Source organism: Drosophila elegans, unplaced genomic scaffold, assembly GCF_018152505.1.
Source record: "Drosophila elegans isolate 14027-0461.03 unplaced genomic scaffold, ASM1815250v1 contig_149, whole genome shotgun sequence".
NCBI lineage: Eukaryota > Metazoa > Arthropoda > Insecta > Diptera > Drosophilidae > Drosophila > Drosophila elegans.
In genome coordinates, this window is record NW_024545513.1 from 12,730,598 (window position 1) to 12,749,245 (window position 18,648).

General features: G+C 36.7%; 1 protein-coding gene across 2 annotated transcripts in view; it reads left to right on the forward strand.

The window, feature by feature from the left end:
- The window catches only part of LOC108137189 (zinc finger protein 316), a 124,915-nt gene that overhangs the window by 26,551 nt on the left and 79,716 nt on the right, over positions 1 to 18,648 (forward strand). Inside the window, exon 1 of one of the 2 annotated variants that reach the window (XM_017258772.2) lies at positions 9,695 to 10,419. The exons of the other annotated variant lie outside the window; for it this stretch is intronic. The gene's annotated coding sequence lies outside the window, so the exon portion shown is untranslated. Of the gene's footprint in view, positions 1 to 9,694; positions 10,420 to 18,648 lie in introns of those variants that run through there. 2 annotated transcript variants of the gene reach the window in all.

Sequence of the window (18,648 nt, forward strand, 5' to 3'; positions counted from 1 at the left end):
TACTTGATAATCGAAGAGTTTACCACAATCGATGGAACATAGGAAATGGGTGAGGGAAATATTTTAATCCTAAATTGTTTATATATTCTTGCTCAACCGCAATGTCCATTAACTTGTATGAAATAATTGATCTTTTTATGAACCTGAAAAATATATTTGTCGCAAATTTATACATATAAAATATATAAATTTCTAACCACCTTCAAATTTTTTTATTAAGTCGGGCGTTTACTTCTGTTTTTTTTTAATTTTTACTTCTCTTTCTATAAATGTTTGTACTTAATTATACATATTGCTCCATGCTCTACTCTTGTAAGCTTCTGAAAATATTTTATGTTATTAAAAATGTATTTTAAAGTTATAAATTATACAAAACGAAAAAAAAAATGTATAATTTCTTAAAAAGTCTTTTGCGAGTTTTTGAAAATTCTTTAGTAAATGTAGTGTTTGAAATAGTATTTCTTGGTTATATCAGAACTTAAGCATTTTAAAATGCCCCATTTATGTTTAAGTGGTAAAAATAAATGTGCGCATTATGTATGAGTGTTCAAGTAGCCTTTTAACCTTTTCTATTCTATTTAGGGTATTGCCAGTTTCGTTTTGCCAGCATCTTCTTGGGCAGCCCGAGGTTGTTGTTTCTGTTGTTATCGCTGTTGCTAATGTTGTTGTTGTCGTTGTTGTTCATGTTGCTGTTGTCGTTGTTGTTTTTGGGATTGTGCGGGTGCGGATACCTTGGCCTGGTCGCCCTCTTGTAGTTGTTGTTGTTGTTGTTTTTGTATTTTTTGCTGTGTTTTTCTCGACCGATCGTTGTCGTCGTCGTTTTGTAAGTCCCCAGTTCCACGTTCCAAGTTCCCAGTTTTTGGTTTTCAGGTCCCCCAATCCTCTCCGGACTCCTTTTGGCCTGTCCGTGAGTGTATGTTGTTGGTCCGTTGTTAATTTGCGTTTTGTTGCATTTGTTGTTGCTGTTGCATCGGTTGTTGTTGGCTGGCTGGCAAATTGTTACACGCGTTGCCTGCTTTGATGTCTTTATGGGTTTTGAATTTAGTGTTGGCCTGCCCCGCACAATCGTGACTGCCAGTCGTTGGACGCGGGAGGATCGGGGGGTTTGCCACGAGGAAGAGTTCACTGTACACAGAAAAAAAAAAAAAAAAACAATGTATAGCCTCTAGACCTTCACTTCCCAGATTCAAAGATAAATTGTACTTGGACCACAAAATGAAAGCCCATAAAAATTATTGGTAATTCAAAAAGTTCGTTTTTCGGGCCATAATGATAGAATTTTTAAAGTTATTTGCCCTGGAAATTTGGTTCAAATAAGTCACACCGTCAAAAGATATACTGTTTTATGCAGCTGAGGACCTTTATTATTCCCTGTTTGATTTGAAGGTTACATCATGATTTTTCAGAAAAATTGGCCACAAATACAGTTTGTAAGCTGAAATGCCAATCAATTGGAAATTTTATGACGAATTCAATGAGGTATGACATTCAAAAATTTTACTTTTATTTCCCAGGGTTTTGATACAAAAACCGTCTACTTTAGAATATTTCTGTCAGTGTAGCTTTGACTATCTACCTCATCCACCAACTCCCCCTCAGAAGACATAATCAAATGTGGACAAAATTATTGAGCAATTTAGTTGTACTTTATGGAGCAATTGCTTTGGTTTAGGGAAACTTACAGGAGGTTGGCATGAGGATTTGGGATCTTGGATCCGAAATTTTGCCGTTGGTGTTGATGCCCCGAAAAGTCTGCGGCATCACCATCATCATCATCATGGTCCAGATGATCATCCTGGGCCGCGTTTACTTTATGTTTATGCGGTAAATGGCATTAATGGATTTATAGATTCACGTTCCAGAGGTGCCTCGATTTTTCCCCTCATCGCCTCCCTGGTTTCAGCTTGTTTGCGCTTAGTTTTGATTAGGATTTATGGCGATTTATGGCAGGCCTGTGGGTGAAACGAGGGGCTGCGGAAGAACTCTTTTCCAAGGCGTATTTTCTGCAATGGCAGGCCCACTAAAACGGCATCAATCATGATGGAAGGTGCACTAAATGTTGGTAATTATGTTGGGGCACAAAAAAACAGCAAAAGGTGACTTCAATGGAGGCATCAATCGGACATATTGGAAAAAACATACATTTTTATAAGTGAAGGTTAAACAATTAAAAAGTCGTTTCAAAAATAAACCTAACCTTCTTTGTATCATAATAAATCTGTAGCTTCAAAACCTTTCACTCGTCAACCTTTAAAAATGTTCTAAGCAAAAGGCTCATCACCATTCAATCACTTACTCTACTCCAGCCAACGGCATTTAGTGTCGATCACAGTTTATCCAGTCAACCAGTAAAGAAGACTATCTCTCTTTTACTAAGATTTTTTAAGTTCAGAACATAATTTCTAAGCATAATAACAGAGCCATCTTTCCTGCAAGTCAATCAATCAATCGTGTTCTCAAATTAGATAGAACATCTTTTTTGTCCTTGGGGTCAATAAAGCTCATTAGCAAAGTTCAATCATCGTGGGCCCCGATCAAAATGAATGCATCCATTTATGTCAATCAGGGATTGCTGACCTTTTGTAGTGTTTACTTTTTAGCCGCAAATGGTCACCCACACGAGCGTTTTGATTGATAGTTGCATTGAGATGGCCAATCCCTCGAGACCATGACAAAGTAGTTTGTTGTCCATTACCTCGTTCTCCTCATTTTTTTTGTAGGTTCTCCTTTTTTAAGGAACGTCCCTATTTCAACTCAGCCGTGCCCTGTTTTAGGGCATTTAAATTTGCCGATTACCTTTCTAAAGGTATTTTAATTTAATTTTACAACAAAACTAACTTTATTCGAACGTGATTCCTAAAGTATATGTAAGGAGATTTTAAGAATTGTGAAACACAATAGAGGCCCTAAGTAAACTCTTTATTAAATATTTTTTAAAGGTAAAAGTAGAAATTATTTTTTATTTCATATTTACCATATCACCTTTAATTTTGAAAAATGCGTATATTTGTGAAGTAGCTAGGACTTATTTAAAAACAAAACTAAATTGCCTTGATTGTAATATGTACTTTAAAGAAATTTTTAAAAATTTGAATTGAGGTCGGCATACTAAATTCCAAACTATTGATTTAAATCTTTATATTTTAATGTAATACATAACTTATTACAAGCTTTTTAAACTTATTTCTATAAAATGAAAATCTGCAGAGCATGGAACACTTCGGTTTTTATGCCAAACCTCTTTTATTTTCCCTTTTTCTTTACTTGTGCTGGGCGATTTTGCCCTTTGGCCAAAAACTGTCGCAACTCATCAATATCCATTCACTGGCCGTGGCCAAGACTCGTCTCTGCAACCATTATTCACGCCTAGGCAACGGGTTCCTAGCCGAGAAGTTTTACTGAAAGTCCAACTCCCAGATGGCTCCACATCCTCTACATCCTCCCCAGTTTTCCCCTTTTCCCCACTATTCCCTTGCGCCACTATGACGTTAAGCCAGAGCAATGAATGCTTTTAGCTGAAAACTGAGTAATTGAGTGACAATTAAGTTATTTCTAGACGAACAAGCCGCGATCGTCGTCGTTCGGTCCTTGGTTCTCCAGTTCACTGGCTGACCAGTCTTCTTTTTTCCCTCCGACTCTCTGGTTTTTTTTATATATTTTCTTTTTATGAAATATTGCCAAGTTCATATCTCAATTATGAGTGCCGACGCTGCTAGGAATACAGTGGTTGACAAGATGGTGAATATGGAAACAAAAATATTTGAACAATTTTATTTATTTCAAATATATGTTTAGTTACTAAATAAGTCATAACGTTATTTTGAAAGGCATTTAGAAGGAATAAATTCGGTTAAACTAAAAATAGATTTACATTTAAATGCAATTCATGAATTCAAAAGTTTGAATTTTAAGAATTTCACATTTAAAACATTTTAAACTGTACTTAAAAATTTTGCAAGAAAAATCAAACAATTAACATGGGGTTTTAATGTTTTTAATTCATAAAATATACTTTCTGGTTAACAGAATTTAATGGTCTTAAAATTATGTTTTAACATTTACTCATATTATTAAAATGTTTTAAAATAATTAGTCGCATTTTGATCAGTTAAATAGTAATGTTAAGTACAGATATAAGCTTAAATATTTTTTTTTATATATGCCAACTTTTATATATTATTTTAAAAGTGAAATTATTTTATCAATCTATTTTTTTGTTATTTTACCACTGTGGCTGCTGCACTTTGTGCCCCTTATCCAGCGCCTCTATGAGTGAGATTAATCGCAGCTTTGACAGGCGCAGCGTTTGCTGCTGCATTTCGGTTTTCTTGCCGTTTCCATGATTAAGCATTGCGGGGCGGCCTGCAAAAGGGAGGGCGGTGCAGCGGTTGGGGGCGTGGCAGACCGCTGGCTGCCTTTGACATTATCACCAAAAGTGCCGACCGAGCAGGCGCGGAGCCGTCGTCAAGTTGAGTCGAGTCAATCACCGACAAACTCCCCCTGCCCCACACATCATTACCAGTCCACTGTTTAGGGTTTTTATAGCGATTTTTCAATACCCTTTTAAAAGGAATTTTAATTCGCTTTTCCAGTAAACATTTACCAACTTCTGTTTTTTCTTTAACCATATTCAAAATTCCATTTTCAAAAAATGGTTATATGAGTATTTGCGGTTAAAATCAAAATCAGGGCAAGAACAACTTCGGTTCTTTCTGGGGTTTTTTTTTTTCAGTCTAGAATTTAATTTGTCTTGTTGTGGTGTTTTTAGTTGAGTTTTTGTTTTCGTTTGGTCGTTGCCTTTTGATGTTCGAGTCCTGAGATTTGGTGAACTTTAACATCGCTTATGTCAAATTATGTCTTCATTTTGCCCAGTTGAGGGCGTGGCGCCTTGGGGTCTGTAACCATACCCATCCCTCCCCACACTTTCCTGCTGATTTTTCCATTCTCTTCGCTGATTTATGGGCAAAAGTGCATTTGGCGGCGGCTTGTTTTTGTTTACGTTTTACCGCGCTGACAAAACGATGCAATTTTTTTTTACTTCTCTTGAAATATTACGCATACGCAGCGTGTGCGCGGGGTGGGCGGTATTATGACAAATTGCACAAGAGCCGCGCGCGAACTTGAGAAAACAAATGCGATAGGAAAACATGCAAAAAGCACAAAAGGGGAAAAAAAAATTTAAAAAGAAAAAAAATAAGAGTACACACAGAGAAAAACAGACGCTGAGCGATATGAAAAGCGTAGCCGACAACAGCAACAAAGTGCAGGAAGCGTTAAGTGAAGAATGATGGAGGTGGAGGGGCAGTATGTGGGGCTATGGGGGTGTATCGGAATCAGAAGGGTGGTGTGGTAGGCGGGCGGTGGAAGCGTGTGCGTATGCATTTGACGCTGCCAACGCGTCGCCGCTGATTGTTGTTGTCGCTGTCGCATTACATAAGCCGCATATCGTTTCCGCCACAGCGCCCACACAAATACACCCGCAAATACACCCGCACAGTGGGTCAAGGGGTGATCGGCAAGCAAATTATATACAATGGAAGGGAATGGAGGAGGACTGGCAAAAATCTAAACGGAAATGCAACTATAGTTGTATTTAAATTAAATTAAATATTGACACTTCGCTTAATGATAATAAAAAGCTAAATATTTTAATATTTTAAGTGAAATCAATGCATATAATAAACAAATGAGAAATTTAATATAAAAAGATACTTACGGTTTTATTTATTTGTTATATTCACTGAAATTATTATTAATTCAATTTATTTCAATTTAGTTCCAATTAAGTTATATTTAATGTCTAAATGCCTAATATAATGGCTCATTTTTAAAGTAATTTGTAATAAAATTTGTATTTAATAAAAATTTGAAAAAAGTAAATAATTTAATATATAAAACTTTGTGCGATCGCCTCTAAATGTTCAATGCCACCCACTGTGCGGCAGTGGGGATAATAGAAGAAGCACCAAAAGCCAAAGAGGAGGAAGCGGAGTCCGTGTGCATTCTCCATTCCTCACATTTTCCCCCCCTTTTTTTTTTTGTATACTTTCGCATTTTTGCATTCTCCCACAGCTTTTGTGCACTCGTTCTCTCCGCTGTGTTCTCGTTTTCGTTCGCACATCGGTCCTCTCTGTCTGCGATCTGCCCTTTCGCTCGCACTTGCACTCCCACTCGGCGATCGCATTGCGCATTGCGTTGCGCATCAGAACAACGTTCGACCTTGACAGTGAAAATTCAATGGCAGCGACGTCGCTGCCGCAGTCGACGTCGGCAGCGACGCGTTTGCAATTGACGAGCGCAAATTGTTCTTACATATATGTACACATATATATAAATTGACACACACACACTCACTCACACAAATATATATATGTATAAATATCTGAATGCGTACAGTAAAAGATCGGATATGTTTAAGGACTCTTTGGTTTTCTTTTAGTCACAATTTGTTAAACGCAGTTTGCCATAGGTTCGTAAGTAAAAAATTTAAACAAATTTTTGTGTCCTTTATTTTGATTCAAACAAGATTCATATAATTGTATTCAAATTTGATTTGGTTCCCCCTAAAAAAATTAAATGCCGCTTTTATTTAATTTCTTAAGACATTAATATGAGCATTTTCCAAAACTGATGTTACCGCACTAATATAATTTTGTGTGATTTTTTTTTATTAAAAATCTTAGTATATACATATATTCTTTACATTTTTCTTATTTTCAACAAAAATATTAAAACAACATTTATTTCTGCCCAAAAAACGATTGCCAAAAATGTTTGCCTTGATAAAATTGATTGACTGTAGTTTTATTTTAAGCTTAAATCAATTAGTTTAAAATACTAATTTTTTCACATTCTAAATTTTGATATTTCCGGGGCCTTACTGTACGCTATATGTATGTACATATGTACAAATTTGGTTCCTGCACTAGTTTTTGCAATTTGTAGAACTCAAACATTTTGCGTATGTTACCGTCTGAATGACCGATTGTTTGTTATTTTTATTGCTCTTGCTGTTGTTGTTTTAGGTGCATTCGCCGCACGACCTTGAACATCGTAGTTTTTTCTCGCAATTGGCAGCGTGCGCACATAAAATAAACAAACACACGCCGGCACATGTGTACAGATCGGCACAGATATGTAAATCGGTCTGTAGATATATCTATTTACAAACTTAGAAAGTCTTTGCATTTTACACTTTTCTCGATCGCAGAAAATCGCAATTGAATTTCATGGATGCGCTATTTTACCGAAAAAAACAATTTTTTTTTAAAGAAATTTTAAACTGTATGAATCATTTATTTAACATTTTTTAAAATACCATTAATGACACTTTATTTATTAACATAACAAATTCTTTAAAACAAACAGTTCACAACAGGACAATAAAAAGCTGCTACAGAAAAGTTTCGTTTATATTGACCAAAATGAAAAAAACCATAATAATTAGTATTAAGTTTCAGGTTATTTTTTATTTTGAATGTATTTTTAATACATTTTTGTTTATTAAGGCTTTGTTACCATCTTAACAAAAATGTTGTTACAACTTTTCATTAATTAAGTCTAGCCAAACCTTAACCCCTTGTGACCGTAGGCCACTTGTACCCTTTTCCCATTCCTTGCGTACTTTAGATCCTACGCCTTATACCTTGTGATTTTCGTTAAGTTTTTGGCAAATTATTTTCGTTATTTTTGCGCAACTAGGCGAAAAATAGCGGATCAAAAAAAAAATTGGGGGAAAAAGAAAAACCTTACCGCATTTGTGTAAAAATTGTGTTTGGCAATGAAAAACGATTGGGCATTGGCTCATAGCAACATTTTACGTGCGAGATTCGAATTCGTTTGTTGCTGATTTCGCTAAGAAAATTTGAACAATTCTTGCACTTTCTTTTGTTTGCCAGCAAACAGTTTGAAATAAGTGTCTGAGGGGGTGACGGTGGGTGGCCGAGGCTTATCAAACGGGCGGCGGGGAGGGCGATGTTGGCAACAACTGCCTTGGCTTGATTGTTGGGTTAAGTTTTCAAGGGCACGCGCGTGCATTTTGCGAGAGTTTGTGGAATGGAACGAGAGAAGGGCTCTCTACACGGAAATAAATCAGATCGCTTGGGATTTTATGATCAATCTATATCCATTCACTTGTCTTAAAAATGGTCAGATATACAACCAATGTTAAATGAAACACAGGTTACTCCCAAGAAAATTTTAAATTTTTTCAATAATTTTGGTTAGTTGGCTTTTTTAAGTGTTCTTTAAAATTCCCCCTTTTGTGTATGTGACAAGTGAGTTAAGAGTGGGTGGTAATGGAAAAACACTCGCTCGCTGTCGCAATTCTAACGCGATCAGTTTCACTAGCCAGTTAAAACAAACAAACACACTTATATAAATTTCTAAATTACATTTAAAAATTAATTTTAAGTGGAATACATTTAAAAATAAATAAAAAAAAATTAACAGGAAAGTTATAAGAACAAAAATCGCAGACTAAGTTAAGACTTAAGGCAATCAATGTAACTGTTACGATCATAAAAATTTCAGAAAAGCTCAAAAATTAAATAAATAATAAACTAAAATAAAAAAGTTTAATAATGGTTGAAGGAAAAACAAATAAAATTATAAATTACAAGAACTATAGAGAAAAACAAAAAATTTTTTAATCTTTTTTACTATTCTTAAAAAATAAAGTAAATTCTAATAGATTTAATTATGAAATAACTACAATTAAATTAAAAAATAAATAAATAAATCTAATCTCTCCCTTTCCTACACTTCTTCCATCCCTTTTTCTCTCTCCCGCCATCACTACCTCCCTTTCGCACGCGTTTGGCCTTGCACTTACGCTGCTGCGTTCCGCTGTCGCCGCCGCTGCCGGCGTCGCCGCCAACGCCACGCTCTGCACTTCCGCACACACGACAAATACAAACAAAATGAAAAAAAAATTAAAAGCGACTAACGAACAGCTGACGAAGCGTGGCAGCAAAGTGCCACCTCCCGCTCTCTCGCTCCATCCCTGTCGCTCTCGCAGCCCGTTCAGCTCCCACGCTGCGCTGCCAGCCTCTCGCTCACTCTGCATCTCAACGGCAAATGCAGCTAAAAGTGAAAAGTTTGCAAAAAGAATGTTAGAATCAGTGCTGAACTGGGTTAAGACAAGAAAAAAGCTAGAACTATTTGGTCTTATATTTTTAGATCGGTAGTTTAATATTCTGAACAGCAAAAGAAAAATTCACAGGCTACAAAACTAAAAAATAAAAAAAAATAGTTTCTTATTATTTAGTAGTACGAAAAATGAAATGCCAATTTTAATAAATTTTTTTTTTTTAACTATTTAAATCATATAATTTCGTTAGCTGTGAAAAAAGAAAGGAGATGCTCTTGTTTCTTTCTGTGAGTTAAAAATAATGCCAAATTGTTTTTTGAAATAATTTAATTGAAAGAGTAATGTAACATAAGTGAAAGCTATCTAGGCGCTGATTTGCCGTCCAAATCGACAGCGTTTTGGCATCTCTGACCCGTAGAACTAGCCAACTGCAGCTGCGTTTGCCGTCGTCGTCGTAGCCGCTTGCCCATCGTCAATTTTTATTTTATTTATTTTGCTGCGGCTTGTGTGTGTGCAGTGTTTTTTTTTATTGTTTTTCTTTCTATTTTTTTTTTTTTTTTTTTTTTTGCTCTATCGTTACTCGTTTTCATTTCGCCTGCTGCGGTTTCAGTTGTCATTTTACTACAGCCGCTGTTAGTTAGTTATTTGTGTGCGTCGTCGCGCGTTTCCCAGCAAATAAGACTGCAACGCGAAGTTTGAGCCACACCAGCAGCGGTAACATCTGCAGCAGAACGCAGCAACAGCAGCAACATCCTTCCTGGGCGTGCGCGCGCGTTTAGAAACGCGCGCAAATATCGCCTAGCGTTAGTGGGATTTTTGCTTGTGATTTTTGCATGTTCTATTTGCTAACTTTGCTGCTGTTTTCAGTCGCTATCGCGATCTTCTCAAGGCTGCACGCGTTTTCTGCTGACGTCGCCGTTTGCGTCGCTGCCGCGTCGTCATCGCGTCTGCGTCGCGTCTACGTGTTCAAAGGCAGAAATTCCTTTCAGTTCGTGCCGTTCGCTTTCATAATTCCCCCTAATTATCCGCCGCACATTTAATATTTTATATACATATTTTTTTTTCGGTGTTTGTGTAATGTGCAAAAAAGGCGAGCACACAAGAAATGAACGCCACGTTTGAAATGCATGCATAACGCATATGTAAAGTTCAAGGAAGTCCAAAAGGCCAACACATGCATATCCCAAGGAAATAAATTGAGGGAAAATAACAAAAAAAAAAAAAACATCCCGTAAACTGATCTTGGTTTTTGTGTGATACTTATCTAAGCAAAGAGCGGTTATTATTTTTGTTCTACTTTGCCGCTGCCTGCTGCATAAGCAAACAGGGTGAGTCAAACGTCTCTCGATCACACACACGGCGTATACGCGATGCGTCAAGCATACGCGGTGGGTGCATTGGAAATATGGCAGTTACGTAAAGATTTTCTACAGTTCATGCATTTTGCGGCTGCGAAACTCATATCAGTAATTGTAATTGTAATACAAATGTTTTTACTTATTAAGGATGGATATTTTTGAAAAGTGTTGTTAACAAATTTTTGTATTTTGTGTTATATTTTTAATGTTTAAAAAATGAAAAAATATTTGAGGTAAATCTTAAAATTCAATTCAATTAATACAATTTCAACTAATTTTGTTTTGCAATTCATTGCATTTTTATTATTTTGAAAAAACTGAAATAAATGAAATGTATATTATACCATTCTTTGTTATATTTTAAGGCAATACAATGAAAAAAACAATTCCTTTCTTGTCTTATTTTTTTTTTTTATATTGAATGGCAGACTTTCTGTCGTGGTGCTAAAGCGCAAATGCCTTGAACTGTAGCAAAAAATAAATTCGCCTTTTTTGTTGGAGCTTGTACTAGTATTTTTGGTGTTGTTGCTATTATTATTATTATTATTATTGCCGGCTTTGGCTTTATCAGTCATTTGCTTGTGTATTATCAGTCTAAAGAGCCGTAAAGCAAAAGCAGGCTGACAAAAAGAAATTGAAAACGCCTGAAATTCAATTAGAAACAAAACTCGCACAGCGGAGAAATTGTTTGGAATTGCATATATGCAAGTGCTCAGCCGTTTTGGCGATAAACGCTGCCGGAATTTTTTTTTTGCTATTTTTCGTAGCTATTTTTTTTTTTGCCGCTGATAACGCGAAGGCAAAGTGCGCCCGTGTGGGCGTTTGGGGGGTGGGACAGTGGGTGGTTGGGGGGAGTGGGAGGGAAGGACCAAGGTCACGGCATGCGTGTGCGATAAGCGAAGAAACCGTATGGACGAGGGGCAGATCAGGTGAATGCTATACATATATTCACCGCTGCGTTTCACGCTTTGTATATAATACTAGACGTATTTGGAAGTGCTTTTTAATCTGACAAAGGCACTTAAATGTGTACTTAAAATTGGCAATCTAACATGGGAACCAATTCTTTGAAATATATATGTACATATATACTTTTAAACTTCCATATCTGCAAACACGGAGTTTACTCTATAAATCGAACTATATATATTTGAATTTTAATACTTTAATTTAAATACACTTTATACCAACAATTTACTTTGATTTTTAGCTTGAGAATATGAGTTGGACTCATTAGTTCCTGAGACACTGAGCCTTTCCTTTTTTTTTTTTTTTGAGGGATATTTCAGTGTTTTTGCCCTGCTTAATGCAGTGCAACGAATTGCGGCGAGCGGCAAAAAACCTTTTCATCAGCCCACAGCCAACAAACAACTAGCAACAACAATACCAACAACACACCCATAGACAGCAGCAACGTGGCAACAACAACAACAACAATACAAAAAAAAAACCGACAAAAAAGCGGCAGAAACAACAGCAACAGGAGCATGAAAAACATTTTCCCACGATTTGAGTGCGGCGACGATGACGTTCGTCACCTAGAGAGGAAAAACCGCCCCCCATTCGCCCCCAAAACCCCCCACCACCCATTTAAAATTGCCTCTCCCACTCTGTCTCATCTAAATGCAGACGCCTTTCAATTCTTCTGGTGCTTCCCTTTTATTTCCCCGGCTACAATCTCTTTCTTATTTCGAGGCTAAAACACGGCGTAGATTGATTCGCATTTCCCTTTTTCGGTATGCAAAATTATGAGGAGCCATGCGAAAAAAAAACTCAAAAAAGAAAAGGGCATGGAAACTGGCAGAGAGTTTTATTTTTATTTTAGCAGCCTGGCGTCAAAAATAAAAATGTAATTAATAGTTTTATATATATAAATTTTATCCTTTTTGTCTATGAGTAATTAGTATTTCCTTAATCTGCAAATAGTAGTCAGTCTAAATTAATGTGACCAAATATTTATAAGTGGTTTCGAAGTGACCAAATATTTATTAAATGTTCTCAAGTGAACAGAAGACATTAATTGCAATTAACTGTGATTAAGTTGGCGGCCTAAACATTTTCGAATCAACCATTTTCTCCACCCCCTTTAATTGCCCCCCATTCGCGTTCATTCGTCATTCGATGCGATGGGTGTGGGAAAGTGGGCGGAGCAAAAAAAAATGTTTTCCTCGCAACCCCCCGCCCCTACACCTCATTGCTCGTATGTTGGCTCTTCGTGTTTTGTTCGCTGGCTAGCCCTTTCCCCTGCTCTTCGCCACCCCGATTTTCCCGTGTTTCTCCCCTGCCGTGTGTTTTAGTTGTAATTGCATTTGTACAACACCAGCAACAACAATTGCAGCTGGGTCACTGCAAATACAAATATATGCATTGAAATTGTTGTTACCTTCGCCATGCGACACGCGCTTAAATTGAATTGGATCATATCTTTTTTTCCTCCCCACATTCGTGTGGCATTTGTAAATTACAGGCCACGCCTTTCCTTTCTCCCTATTTTTTGCCACTCCCACTCGCCCTCAAAAACGGAGCTGGTCACACTTTTCAGGCCACTAGCAAATGCATAAAAAAAGAGAAAGAAAAGTGATTTTTCTCGTCTTGCTTTTGGCCATGAGGTGTCCATTAGTTCATTAGCCACAATTGACGGCTGACAGGAGATACTCTTATTTTGCGTACTCCAGCTAACGAAATGAAAAGGGTTGACTAGAAATATATACATTTAGGTTTTCATAATAATTACAGTGTTTATAATTTATGGCATACCAAAAAAACAGTTTTTTTTTGATTATTTTAATGATTTAACTAGTTATAAAGTGTGAGTTACATAACGTTAAAAAACGAATTTATTAATTAATAAAATATAAAACAAATATTATAAGAAAAATGCGGTGAGTTCAATAAAGTTCAAAAATTGCATGAGAATATTCAAAACTGTACCTTAAATAATAATGCAAATTAATAACTTTGGCTTGATACGCTGATAATTCATTATTAAACATAGTGTTTAAATTTGAGTAAAAGTCAAAGTCACGTAATGCTGCAATTAATAAGTTAGACTTAAAATATAGTGTGTAACTCTTTAAGAACCTTTCTTGAATTTCGAACAAGTTTTATGCTAGGGCAACAGATCGAAGTTCTGGAGTTATAGAACTCGTTATTGGAGCTGCTGCCGTTGTCATTATGAATGAGTTTAATCAATTTCGCAGAGCGGAAAGGCGAGAAGGCCATTGTTGCAGGCCATTGGTTGCTGACAGGTCGCAAGTGTTTGCACTTGACTCCGCACCATGGGCCTTTTGTGCCCCTGTCTTGGCACTTCCATTGGCCATTCTCATTGCCATTTCCATTCCCATTCGCAAACCCATTGGCATTGCCAGTGCGATTGCGATTGCGATTGCAATTCCAATTCCGATTCTGAATTGAATTGCCGCTTAATTGCAGAGCATGGGGCCTTATACAGTGGCCATTATCTTGGGGTCCATGGATGTCCATGGATGAAATGCTGGCCAAGATCGTTTGGGTTTCCCCACAAAGACTGTCTGTTCTGTCGGCCTTTTGTCGGAACCCGCTTGATTGATTGTCTATTAATAAGAGTGGCCATATTCATCTTCATTTTGCCTCCACAAACTTAATATTAATTTTTTCTCTTCTTTCCTTTTCGTTGCAGGTGAGTTCTCTGCCGAATGCGGAAATCTCTCTAATCTAATGTGTAATTTGGGTAAGCCTGGGAATGATGATTTCCTTTAAGCTTTAGTGTAGGCATATTTAATTATGAGGCTTCAGGGTTTATCATAAAATTTCTGGTAATTTAAAAAGCTATTTAATTTAGTACATTTAGTTCTTAAAAATTTTCAAAAGAACTAATCTTTTAAATAATTTAAATTAAAAAACTTATTTAAATATTATCAAATTTATACTTAAAATATTTAAAATTTATTTGCATAAAGCATAGATTTAAAAAATGTTTTTTTAATTAACTTTTTTGGCATAGTTGATTTTAAATCGATTTATATGTAATTATTTATTATTGTATCTAGCTTGGAGTGATATAATTTAACTCAAGCAATTTTATTTTTGAGAAAACCTACGAAACAATAAAACATCTGCAATACTTTCTCCACCTAACCCCTAAAATAACTTTCACTAACGGTAGAATACGAATATCTTCACTATCTTTCATTTCCTTTGTTGATAGATTGATCTGGACTAATGGGAAGCGACAACTTTCTCCGGGGGTTAGGAACCTAACGGTCCGTTTACAGTTAGGCAACAGCTGGTCTCCGCTTTCTTCTCCTAAAAGTCACGCGCCAAGAAACTTTCACTAGACTAAAACCAAAAGGGGTTACCCTGCGGCCAAAAAGGGTTCCAATTTTAAGGCACTTCTCCTCTGGCAGGCTCGTCTGATAGAAATCTTCGGTTAAGAAATTTGGGTCAACAAAACGAAACGACAAACAGCTGCCAACGGCAATGAAACGAACGCATTTAAGACAAGGGTTCCGGGCCATAAAAATTAAAAAACGAGACAGATACCGAAACAGAAGTCAGCAGGTAACATCCTCAGAAAATGAAACAGAGGCCCCCTTCCGGTTTTTATGTTTTGTTTCACTTTTAAGCTGAAATTTATTTTTGGCACGCGCGAATTTAAAAGAACAATTTGCAGCTGGCTGGTAAAAAAAAAACAGCAAACAAATACAACAAAAACACAAAGCGATAAAACAAATTTGGTGGAAAGCAGATCCTCTGATATAAGACTTAATGAGCCTTCGGTTTACTTTTTCGGAATAATCGCACCCGTAATTGGTTTTTACAACTAAGATACTTTTTTACATATTTTATCAGATTAAAATAATTTGTGAAATTTGTAACCTAAACAAAAGCCCGAAATAAATTGCTTTATACAAACAAATGCTCGTCAGGTTTATCTAACTGTTAAAGAGGGAAAGAGAATCAAGTCTGTTCCATTTGTTATATTATTTAATTGATTGGTTTCAACTATTAGCAAACGTTTCATTCATAAAATATTTTTGTTGTTAGCTCAGATGTTTCATTTTACAGTATGATTTCATATTTAAATATAAAATAGCCATAAAGCTTAATAAAATATAAGACCAATTTTATTTTCATGGAAAACTCGAAAATTGTACGACTTGAGAATTATAAGCACCTTTTGAATTGTTTCATTCCGCGGTTCCCGGTAATTAACTATATCGGCATTTGTTGAAATACATTCAAAAAATGGCGAAATGTCATTAGCTGCAAATCGAGTGGAAAATGTTCTCGGTAACCGTTAGTAATAGTTTTTCCGCCTATCGCCGGCACATTCCAATGCCGTTCCGTTCCATTCCATTCCAATTTGCAGCGGACATGTTAAAAGCATTAATCAATCATACGTTCGTACGTGTGTATGTATGCGCAGCCAATGTATTTGGTGGATATATGTTCCTGCCTTGATCTGGGGCGTTATCTGGCCTAATGAAGCATAATTTGTATCCCGAACTCGATCGGCGGTGGGAACGAGAGGGCGAAAGGTGAGAGGGAGATGGAGATGGACAGAGGATAGACCACGAGGACGATTCATCTTTTAATTACCGCGTTGAAAGCCAGTATTTTTCATCGCCGCATCGATATGTACTGCCCCCCTATTTCGTTCGGATGCTGTGCTACTCCTCTGGTTTTTTTTAAGCCGAGATGGTTAACCCACGCATGCCTGAGCAATTTAGTGTGTTAAGGCTTTTGCACTAAAATAAATCTACGGCGATTTGTTTGTTTGCACAAGCTGCCGGCTGTTTGCCGCTCCCCCTGCTTTTCCTTTTATTTTTATTTTTTTTTTATTTTTTTTTTGCTCGCCGTTAACTGCCCGGGGGCCTACACTAAATATAACAGTCTCTATGCCTAGTTGTACCCGGCGTACACTCCACTCCACACCTCCCTCATCTATTTACCCCTCAGCCGGGTGTTATTTATCATAAAAAATTGCTCAGATTTGTTTTGCGACGGGCAAAGACATGACGCTCATTTGTTAGAGCAACGGCAAAAGTGCAGCAGTCCCGAAGCTTTCTCTCAGCTGCAGTGCGGAGTTTGCCTTTTTAACAGATACCCTCGCTGAAGACCAGGGCATCGCAGTTCATAGATGTTCTTCATGCATTTAAGGCAATTATGCTGGCTACCACCAATGGCTAAAAAAGGAGAGTGCTACGTCTTAAAATTCGCCACAAAATTTACAATGTATTAGCTAATAATTGATTTGACTAACAAATTTTAATTAAAACCATTTTCCCAAAAAATTTAATAAAAAAAAAACAAAATTGGCCAAACGAGAAATTTTTTTAACTAAACCTGTGATAGATAGTAAACTAAAACTGACTGTTATTTGTCAATTTGCAATATGTTTTGTTTTTTTCAAGACCTTTTTGTTTGCAAAATCAATCTGTGTTTAAATTAGGGGAGTTTCCCTTTGTATTGCAGTCATTTTTTTTTAGAAACATTGGTAAGGGTATGCAAAGTTGCCTTTAATACCTTACTTTTTGGTTCTTTCTTTGCTGGCATTGCCTCATCAACTTGTGGTTGCACTTGTGCATTGCTGCAACGCCACCTCTCCGTGCCCCACCTCTCTATCCCGTCAGCGTGTGTTCTCATTATTATTAATGTTGCCGCCGTCTTTCCTTGCACGGCCCAAAGTTCAACGCAAATATAATCTGTCAAATAATTTATCAGTGTTTGCTGATGATGATGCTCAGCACTCATTTTTCTATAGCTCCTGAAGAGCCTTCTGTGAACACGATGGTGATCGAGCGCAGAAGGAAATCCACTTCTGTATTGAACTCCCTTCTGTTTGCACAAATCTCAAGGCCAGAATAAAGCAGAAAAAAAGTTGGGAACTTGGGGGGGTTTGAAATGGAGATCTTTCTAAATAAAGTAAAACACTAAATGGTAAATTTGAATCGCTGTACTTTAAAATACTATATTATTAATAAATTGGAATAAATTCATTGTTATTGTTATATATTTCGTAAGGGAGTAGGCAACAAAATGTAACTTCAAAGTTCCTTACACAAAAAAATAAACTTCCAGAGTTAAATTATATTTTTAGAGAACCCTTTGGTGATGAAATTAATTTTTTTTTTTAATTTTTGTTATATTTTTTTAGGCAATATTAAGGGTACAATTCCTTTCGTTTTTGTCTTAGTGGAACTTAAAAACCATTTCAAAGTAATTCCGAGGCACCTAAACATTCTTGCAATTTTTCTGGGTGTAACTAATTTGACAACGCAAAGTTTTCAGTGCAGTTTTTCGCTTTTATTGTCAACGCTTTCGCTCTTGTTCTGCTTTTGCATTCTGCGAAAATGCTTTCAATTGTTTGTGGATGTATTTTGGCCCGATCGGCAAAATCGACGACATGCACTTGTGTGAGCTTAGTTTTCCTTTTATTTATATAAATTGTATTTTTGTTGTTGTTGCTGTTTTATTCAGTATTTGAGTGTGTGCCTGTTTTTGCTCTCAAAAAGAAACGATTAAATTATCTCAAGGTTGCACGCGCGCCTTTTGCGCTTCCTTTTTGCTTTTATTTCGAAATCTTTGAAATTTCATCACGGTTTTGTGTTTTTTGTTTGGTTTCATTCCCGGTTTTAACTGTTTCCCTTTTTGGCCTACAGACCCAGATATATTTTTATTTTTTTGGTTTTCCTTTTTTTTTTTTTTTGTTGGCCTGATGCAGCAGCAACAGAACCAGTTAATTTTTATTCCCTGTTTTTCTGTTGTTTTTTTTCTTTGTGCCCCCCCGTCTTCATCTCGGCCACCTGTTGCCCTTTTTGGCCCAATCGATTTATCGCTGTTAACCCGCCAGCAATCGCAGCCTCACAATCAGAATCGTGCTGCTCGTCCGCCCCCGTGCCACACCCCCTTTTTTTTTCTTACCGTACACCGTGTGAATTATGATATTACAAGGTGAACGCTGCTGTTTCTGTATTTTTTTCTTTATATATTTCTTCTCCTGCTGACCGCTTGCCGGCAACAACAACATGTTGCTGCTGTGGCAGCAATGATGTTGCTGCCTGGTCACGTGCTCTTTTGATATTCTGCGGCAAACAGGTGTCGGGTGTTGGTTGTCCGAAGGCTCGTGTTTGTGTATTAATATATATTTTTATCGGCAGGGATTTGTGTTTGTAGCGGGAGCCGAAACAATTTTAATGGCCATCCAGGTGTCAACAG